Below are 7477 nucleotides of genomic sequence, written 5' to 3' on the forward strand. Positions count from 1 at the left end.
GATCATCTCAGGCCTGGTGTCTGTTCAGATCTTTACCCATTGTGAAGGTAGCTGTTTGTTTTCTTGTTCTTTTCACACACTGAGTAAAATTTTATCTGATATATGTTTGGGAAATATATATTTCTCTCAGTGTGTGGCTTCTCTTTTTGCTTTGGGAGGAAGGTAATTCACAGAGAATAACATATGCATCAGGTGTTACTGCTGTTAGTTTCCTCTTGTGTGAGGGCTTTTTGTTCCAAATCCTGCTTCATGAGCTATGTGACCAGACCCATGGCTGCCCTCATACTGTCTACACCTTAAAGGAATCAAGAGATCTTCAATACATGTGTGCCTCAGCAAAGGGGAGGGGGTTGTACACCTCAGTGAAGGAGAGCAGAAAAGGACAAGCCAAAATATGGAATTTCAATGACCCCAGAGCTCTAATAAACACAGTTATTTTCTTTTTGTGGTATGCAGGCCTCCCACTGTTGTGGCCTCTCCCGCCACAGAGCACAGGTTCCAGACGCACAGGCCCAGCAGCCACGGCTCATGGGCCCAGCCGCTCTGTGGCATGTGGGATCCTCCTGGACCAGGGCACAAACCTGTGCCCCCTGCATCAGCAGGCGGACTCCCAACCACTGCACCACCAGGGAAGCCCCACAAATATATTTTTTAAAAAATACTAAAATTTGAAGGCTCACACCTCCCACTTTCAAATGTTCTGAACACAACCCCAGGAAAAGAAACATGGTTAAACTGACATGAGGACATATACTGAGATGAATAGAAATGAAAGGAGATCCAAGAAATAGACTCATCAGTCTGTGAGAAAGAGTTGAGAGACCCCAGGAAGAAGACACACGTCTCTGGTGTGTTCGCCAAACACAAAGCTACCAGGGAGCTAGAGCAGTGAAAGGACAGTCACCCTAACAAACAAAAAAAAGACCTAGAATACAGAACATCACTACCCTAAAAGAGGACACCAGATTCCTTCCCCACCCCACACAAGACTCCTCCCTCATTTTTCCTCTGCTGGGGCCTCTGAGACAGACCTCCCTGCCCCCAGTACCCCCAACCAGCAGTCCCTGTCAGGAAGCATCCCCCCACCACATTTCCTCACCTTTCCCTACCAGGATAGCACCTCCCAGCAGGTCCAGAGGACACCAAGCTACCCTACATGTGGATGCAGCTCTGCATTTTCCCAAAGCAAATGCCCTATCCTTTCCTGGAGAGACCTAATGCCAGTCACCTGTGGACAGGGCCTAGTCTCTGGGCAGAAGAGGAAGATCCCACACTGGTGAGAAAGGCTGGTTTGTCACCCTCTGCTGGCCAACAGGGAAAATGCAGGGGGCACCCACTCCCACGACAGCGGAGGCTGAATTTATTGCAGGCAGTCCCGCTCAATGCACCACACTCTCCAGGTTCCAAGGGACGGAGGCCAATACCCCTGGACTTCTGGAACCCTAATCATAGCACAGTTAGGAACCACGTGCTGTGAAACGAATGTAGGCACAGACTTTATGACTCGCACTGAAAGTCACTCCAAATTGTCTGCAGGCAAATTGAACATATACGAAACCATAAAAAATTACAGAGGATCACAGAGGAGAATATCAACACGGCAATGGGTCTCGTCATGTCCATCTTGAGCTGTGACTTTCAACACACATCATGAAGAGCCCTCACACGAAAGGAAACAAAATCTAACAATTACTTTATTAAGTGAAAATTTCTCCATGCTGAAATACCTTATGCCAAAAGCCAGAAAACAAGCCACAGACTGGAAGAAAAAACGTATTTGCCAAACACAGAACGGATAAAGAATTTTTCCTCAGAGTAGACAAAGAACTAGAAAACAAACAGCTCCATTCAAGGTAAGTCAAGATCTGAAGAGACACCGGGCCAATGAAGATATACAGATAATACGTAAAAGTGGACAGAAATATGATCCAGACCGGGCCTTACGAGGAATGCAAACTTACAACCACAAGACAGCACTACACACCTCTGAGTCCTGCTAACCTCCTCCCAAAATGACGATACCCATCACTGGAGGATGGGGAACAACAGCCACTCTTTCTTGCTGATGAAACCCATATAACAGTCCGTAGGGACACAACTGGGTACCATTTGCCAAAGCCCAAACAGTCTAACACCTGCGCACCACCAGGCGGGTCTCCCAGCATTCACACTATCGATTTGAAAACCTGTAACCAAACCAAAAGAAAAACAATGTTTTGCACAGAAGCTCCACTCATACTGTCTACACCTTAAAGGAATCAAGAGGTCTTCAATACATGTGTGCCTCAGCAAAGGGGAGCAGAACAGGACACCCCAAAATATGGAATGTCAATGGACCCCACAGCTTAACAGAATTATTTAAAAAATGGAAACCTCAAGATAGAAGGCTCAGACCTCCCACTTTCAAATGTTCTGAACAGAACCCCAAGAAATGAAACACAGTGAAGCTGGCACAAGGAGGTATGCCGAGATGAATGGGACTCAAAGGATCTCCCAGAAATAAACCCATTGGTCTGTAAGGAATAGTCGAGAGACCCCAGCAAGAACACGCACATCTCTGGTGTGTTAGCTGAAGACAAAAGCTGCTAGGGACCTAGAGCAGTGAAAGAAAGGACAGTCACCCGAACAACAAAGAAAAGACCTAGAATATGGAACATCATGACCCTAAAAGAGGACACTGGACTCCTTCCCCACCCCACACAAGACTAAAAGTCACAATATTCCTCCCCATTTTTCCTCTGCTGGGGCCTCTGAGACGGGCCTCCCTGCCCCCGGTAACCCCGACCAGCAGCCTGTCAGGAAACATTCCCCCGCCCCGCCATTTCCTCACCTTTCCCTAGCAGGCCAGACGTCCCAGCAGGTCTAGAGGAAACCTAGCTAACCTCCATGTGGATGCAGCTCTGCATCTTCTCAAAGCCAAAGCCCTGCCCTGCCCTGGAGAGACGTAGCGCCTGTGAGCTGTGCACAAGTCCAAGCCTCTGGGCAGAAGAGGAAGATCCCGCACGGGTGAGAGAGGCTGGTTTGTCACCCTCTGCTGGCCAACTGGGAAAATGCAGGGGGCACCCACTCCCACTACAGCGGAGGCTGAATTTTTTGCAGGCAGTCCCGCTCAATGCACCACACTCTCCAGGTTCCAAGGGACGGAGGCCAATATCCCAGGACTTCTGGAACCCTAATCATAGCACAGTTAGGAACCACGTGCCGTGAAACGAATGTAGGCACAGACTTTATGACTCGCACTGAAAGTCACTCCAAATTGTCTGCAGGCAAATTGAACATATACGAAACCATAAAAAATTACAGAGGATCACAGAGGAGAATATCAACACGGCAATGGGTCTCGTCATGTCCATCTTGAGCTGTGACTTTCAACACACATCATGAAGAGCCCTCACACGAAAGGAAACAAAATCTAACAATTACTTTATTAAGTGAAAATTTCTCCATGCTGAAATACCTTATGCCAAAAGCCAGAAAACAAGCCACAGACTGGAAGAAAAAACGTATTTGCCAAACACAGATCGGATAAAGAATTTTTCCTCAGAGTAGACAAAGAACTAGAAAACAAACAGCTCCATTCAAGGTAAGTCAAGATCTGAAGAGACACCGGGCCAATGAAGATATACAGATAATACGTAAAAGTGGACAGAAATATGATCCAGATCGGGCCTTACGAGGAATGCAAGCTTACAACCACAAGACAGCTCTACACACCTCTGAGTCCTGCTAACCTCCTCCCAAAATGACGATACCCATCACTGGAGGATGGGGAACAACAGCCACTCTTTCTTGCTGATGAAACCCATATAACAGTCCGTAGGGACACCACTGGGTACCATTTGCCAAAGCCCAAACAGTCTAACACCTGCGCACCACCAGGCGGGTCTCCCAGCATTCACACTATCGATTTGAAAACCTGTAACCAAACCAAAAGAAAAACAATGTTTTGCACAGAAGCTCCACTCATACTGTCTACACCTTAAAGGAATCAAGAGGTCTTCAATACATGTGTGCCTCAGCAAAGGGGAGCAGAACAGGACACCCCAAAATATGGAATGTCAATGGACCCCACAGCTTAACAGAATTATTTAAAAAATGAAAACCTCAAGATAGAAGGCTCAGACCTCCCACTTTCAAATGTTCTGAACAGAACCCCAAGAAATGAAACACAGTGAAGCTGGCACAAGGAGGTATGCCGAGATGAATGGGACTCAAAGGATCTCCCAGAAATAAACCCATTGGTCTGTAAGGAATAGTCGAGAGACCCCAGCAAGAACACGCACATCTCTGGTGTGTTAGCTGAAGACAAAAGCTGCTAGGGACCTAGAGCAGTGAAAGAAAGGACAGTCACCCGAACAACAAAGAAAAGACCTAGAATATGGAACATCATGACCCTAAAAGAGGACACTGGACTCCTTCCCCACCCCACACAAGACTGAAAGTCACAATATTCCTCCCCATTTTTCCTCTGCTGGGGCCTCTGAGACAGGCCTCCCTGCCCCCGGTAACCCCGACCAGCAGCCTGTCAGGAAACATTCCCCCGCCCCGCCATTTCCTCACCTTTCCCTAGCAGGCCAGACGTCCCAGCAGGTCTAGAGGAAACCTAGCTAACCTCCATGTGGATGCAGCTCTGCATCTTCCCAAAGCCAAAGCCAAAGCCCTGCCCTGCCCTGGAGAGACCTAGCGCCTGTGAGCTGTGCACAAGGCCAAGCCTCTGGGCAGAAGAGGAAGATCCCGCACTGGTGAGGGAGGCTGGTTTGTCACCCTCTGCTGGCCAACTGGGAAAATGCAGGGGGCACCCACTCCCACTACAGCGGAGGCTGAATTTTTTGCAGGCAGTCCCGCTCAATGCACCACACTCTCCAGGTTCCAAGGGACGGAGGCCAATATCCCAGGACTTCTGGAACCCTAATCATAGCACAGTTAGGAACCACGTGCCGTGAAACGAATGTAGGCACAGACTTTATGACTCGCACTGAAAGTCACTCCAAATTGTCTGCAGGCAAATTGAACATATACGAAACCATAAAAAATTACAGAGGATCACAGAGGAGAATATCAACACGGCAATGGGTCTCGTCATGTCCATCTTGAGCTGTGACTTTCAACACACATCATGAAGAGCCCTCACACGAAAGGAAACAAAATCTAACAATTACTTTATTAAGTGAAAATTTCTCCATGCTGAAATACCTTATGCCAAAAGCCAGAAAACAAGCCACAGACTGGAAGAAAAAACGTATTTGCCAAACACAGATCGGATAAAGAATTTTTCCTCAGAGTAGACAAAGAACTAGAAAACAAACAGCTCCATTCAAGGTAAGTCAAGATCTGAAGAGACACCGGGCCAATGAAGATATACAGATAATACGTAAAAGTGGACAGAAATATGATCCAGATCGGGCCTTACGAGGAATGCAAGCTTACAACCACAAGACAGCTCTACACACCTCTGAGTCCTGCTAACCTCCTCCCAAAATGACGATACCCATCACTGGAGGATGGGGAACAACAGCCACTCTTTCTTGCTGATGAAACCCATATAACAGTCCGTAGGGACACCACTGGGTACCATTTGCCAAAGCCCAAACAGTCTAACACCTGCGCACCACCAGGCGGGTCTCCCAGCATTCACACTATCGATTTGAAAACCTGTAACCAAACCAAAAGAAAAACAATGTTTTGCACAGAAGCTCCACTCATACTGTCTACACCTTAAAGGAATCAAGAGGTCTTCAATACATGTGTGCCTCAGCAAAGGGGAGCAGAACAGGACACCCCAAAATATGGAATGTCAATGGACCTCACAGCTTAACAGAATTATTTAAAAAATGAAAACCTCAAGATAGAAGGCTCAGACCTCCCACTTTCAAATGTTCTGAACAGAACCCCAAGAAATGAAACACAGTGAAGCTGGCACAAGGAGGTATGCCGAGATGAATGGGACTCAAAGGATCTCCCAGAAATAAACCCATTGGTCTGTAAGGAATAGTCGAGAGACCCCAGCAAGAACACGCACATCTCTGGTGTGTTAGCTGAAGACAAAAGCTGCTAGGGACCTAGAGCAGTGAAAGAAAGGACAGTCACCCGAACAACAAAGAAAAGACCTAGAATATGGAACATCATGACCCTAAAAGAGGACACTGGACTCCTTCCCCACCCCACACAAGACTGAAAGTCACAATATTCCTCCCCATTTTTCCTCTGCTGGGGCCTCTGAGACGGGCCTCCCTGCCCCCGGTAACCCCGACCAGCAGCCTGTCAGGAAACATCCCCCCGCCCCGCCATTTCCTCACCTTTCCCTAGCAGGCCAGACGTCCCAGCAGGTCTAGAGGAAACCTAGCTAACCTCCATGTGGATGCAGCTCTGCATCTTCCCAAAGCCAAAGCCAAAGCCCTGCCCTGCCCTGGAGAGACCTAGCGCCTGTGAGCTGTGCACAAGGCCAAGCCTCTGGGCAGAAGAGGAAGATCCCGCACTGGTGAGGGAGGCTGGTTTGTCACCCTCTGCTGGCCAACTGGGAAAATGCAGGGGGCACCCACTCCCACTACAGCGGAGGCTGAATTTTTTGCAGGCAGTCCCGCTCAATGCACCACACTCTCCAGGTTCCAAGGGACGGAGGCCAATATCCCAGGACTTCTGGAACCCTAATCATAGCACAGTTAGGAACCACGTGCCGTGAAACGAATGTAGGCACAGACTTTATGACTCGCACTGAAAGTCACTCCAAATTGTCTGCAGGCAAATTGAACATATACGAAACCATAAAAAATTACAGAGGATCACAGAGGAGAATATCAACACGGCAATGGGTCTCGTCATGTCCATCTTGAGCTGTGACTTTCAACACACATCATGAAGAGCCCTCACACGAAAGGAAACAAAATCTAACAATTACTTTATTAAGTGAAAATTTCTCCATGCTGAAATACCTTATGCCAAAAGCCAGAAAACAAGCCACAGACTGGAAGAAAAAACGTATTTGCCAAACACAGATCGGATAAAGAATTTTTCCTCAGAGTAGACAAAGAACTAGAAAACAAACAGCTCCATTCAAGGTAAGTCAAGATCTGAAGAGACACCGGGCCAATGAAGATATACAGATAATACGTAAAAGTGGACAGAAATATGATCCAGATCGGGCCTTACGAGGAATGCAAGCTTACAACCACAAGACAGCTCTACACACCTCTGAGTCCTGCTAACCTCCTCCCAAAATGACGATACCCATCACTGGAGGATGGGGAACAACAGCCACTCTTTCTTGCTGATGAAACCCATATAACAGTCCGTAGGGACACCACTGGGTACCATTTGCCAAAGCCCAAACAGTCTAACACCTGCGCACCACCAGGCGGGTCTCCCAGCATTCACACTATCGATTTGAAAACCTGTAACCAAACCAAAAGAAAAACAATGTTTTGCACAGAAGCTCCACTCATACTGTCTACACCTTAAAGGAATCAAGAGGTCTTCAATA

General features: G+C 47.5%; 1 long non-coding RNA gene across 1 annotated transcript in view; it reads right to left on the reverse strand.

Moving 5' to 3' along the window:
* The window catches only part of LOC111170093 (uncharacterized), a 50278-nt gene that overhangs the window by 15976 nt on the left and 26825 nt on the right, over positions 1-7477 (reverse strand). The window lies entirely within an intron of this gene.

Source organism: Delphinapterus leucas, chromosome 20 (genome assembly GCF_059928025.1).
Source record: "Delphinapterus leucas isolate spDelLeu-1000000601 "Yukka" chromosome 20, BTC_Dleu_Yukka2, whole genome shotgun sequence".
NCBI lineage: Eukaryota > Metazoa > Chordata > Mammalia > Artiodactyla > Monodontidae > Delphinapterus > Delphinapterus leucas.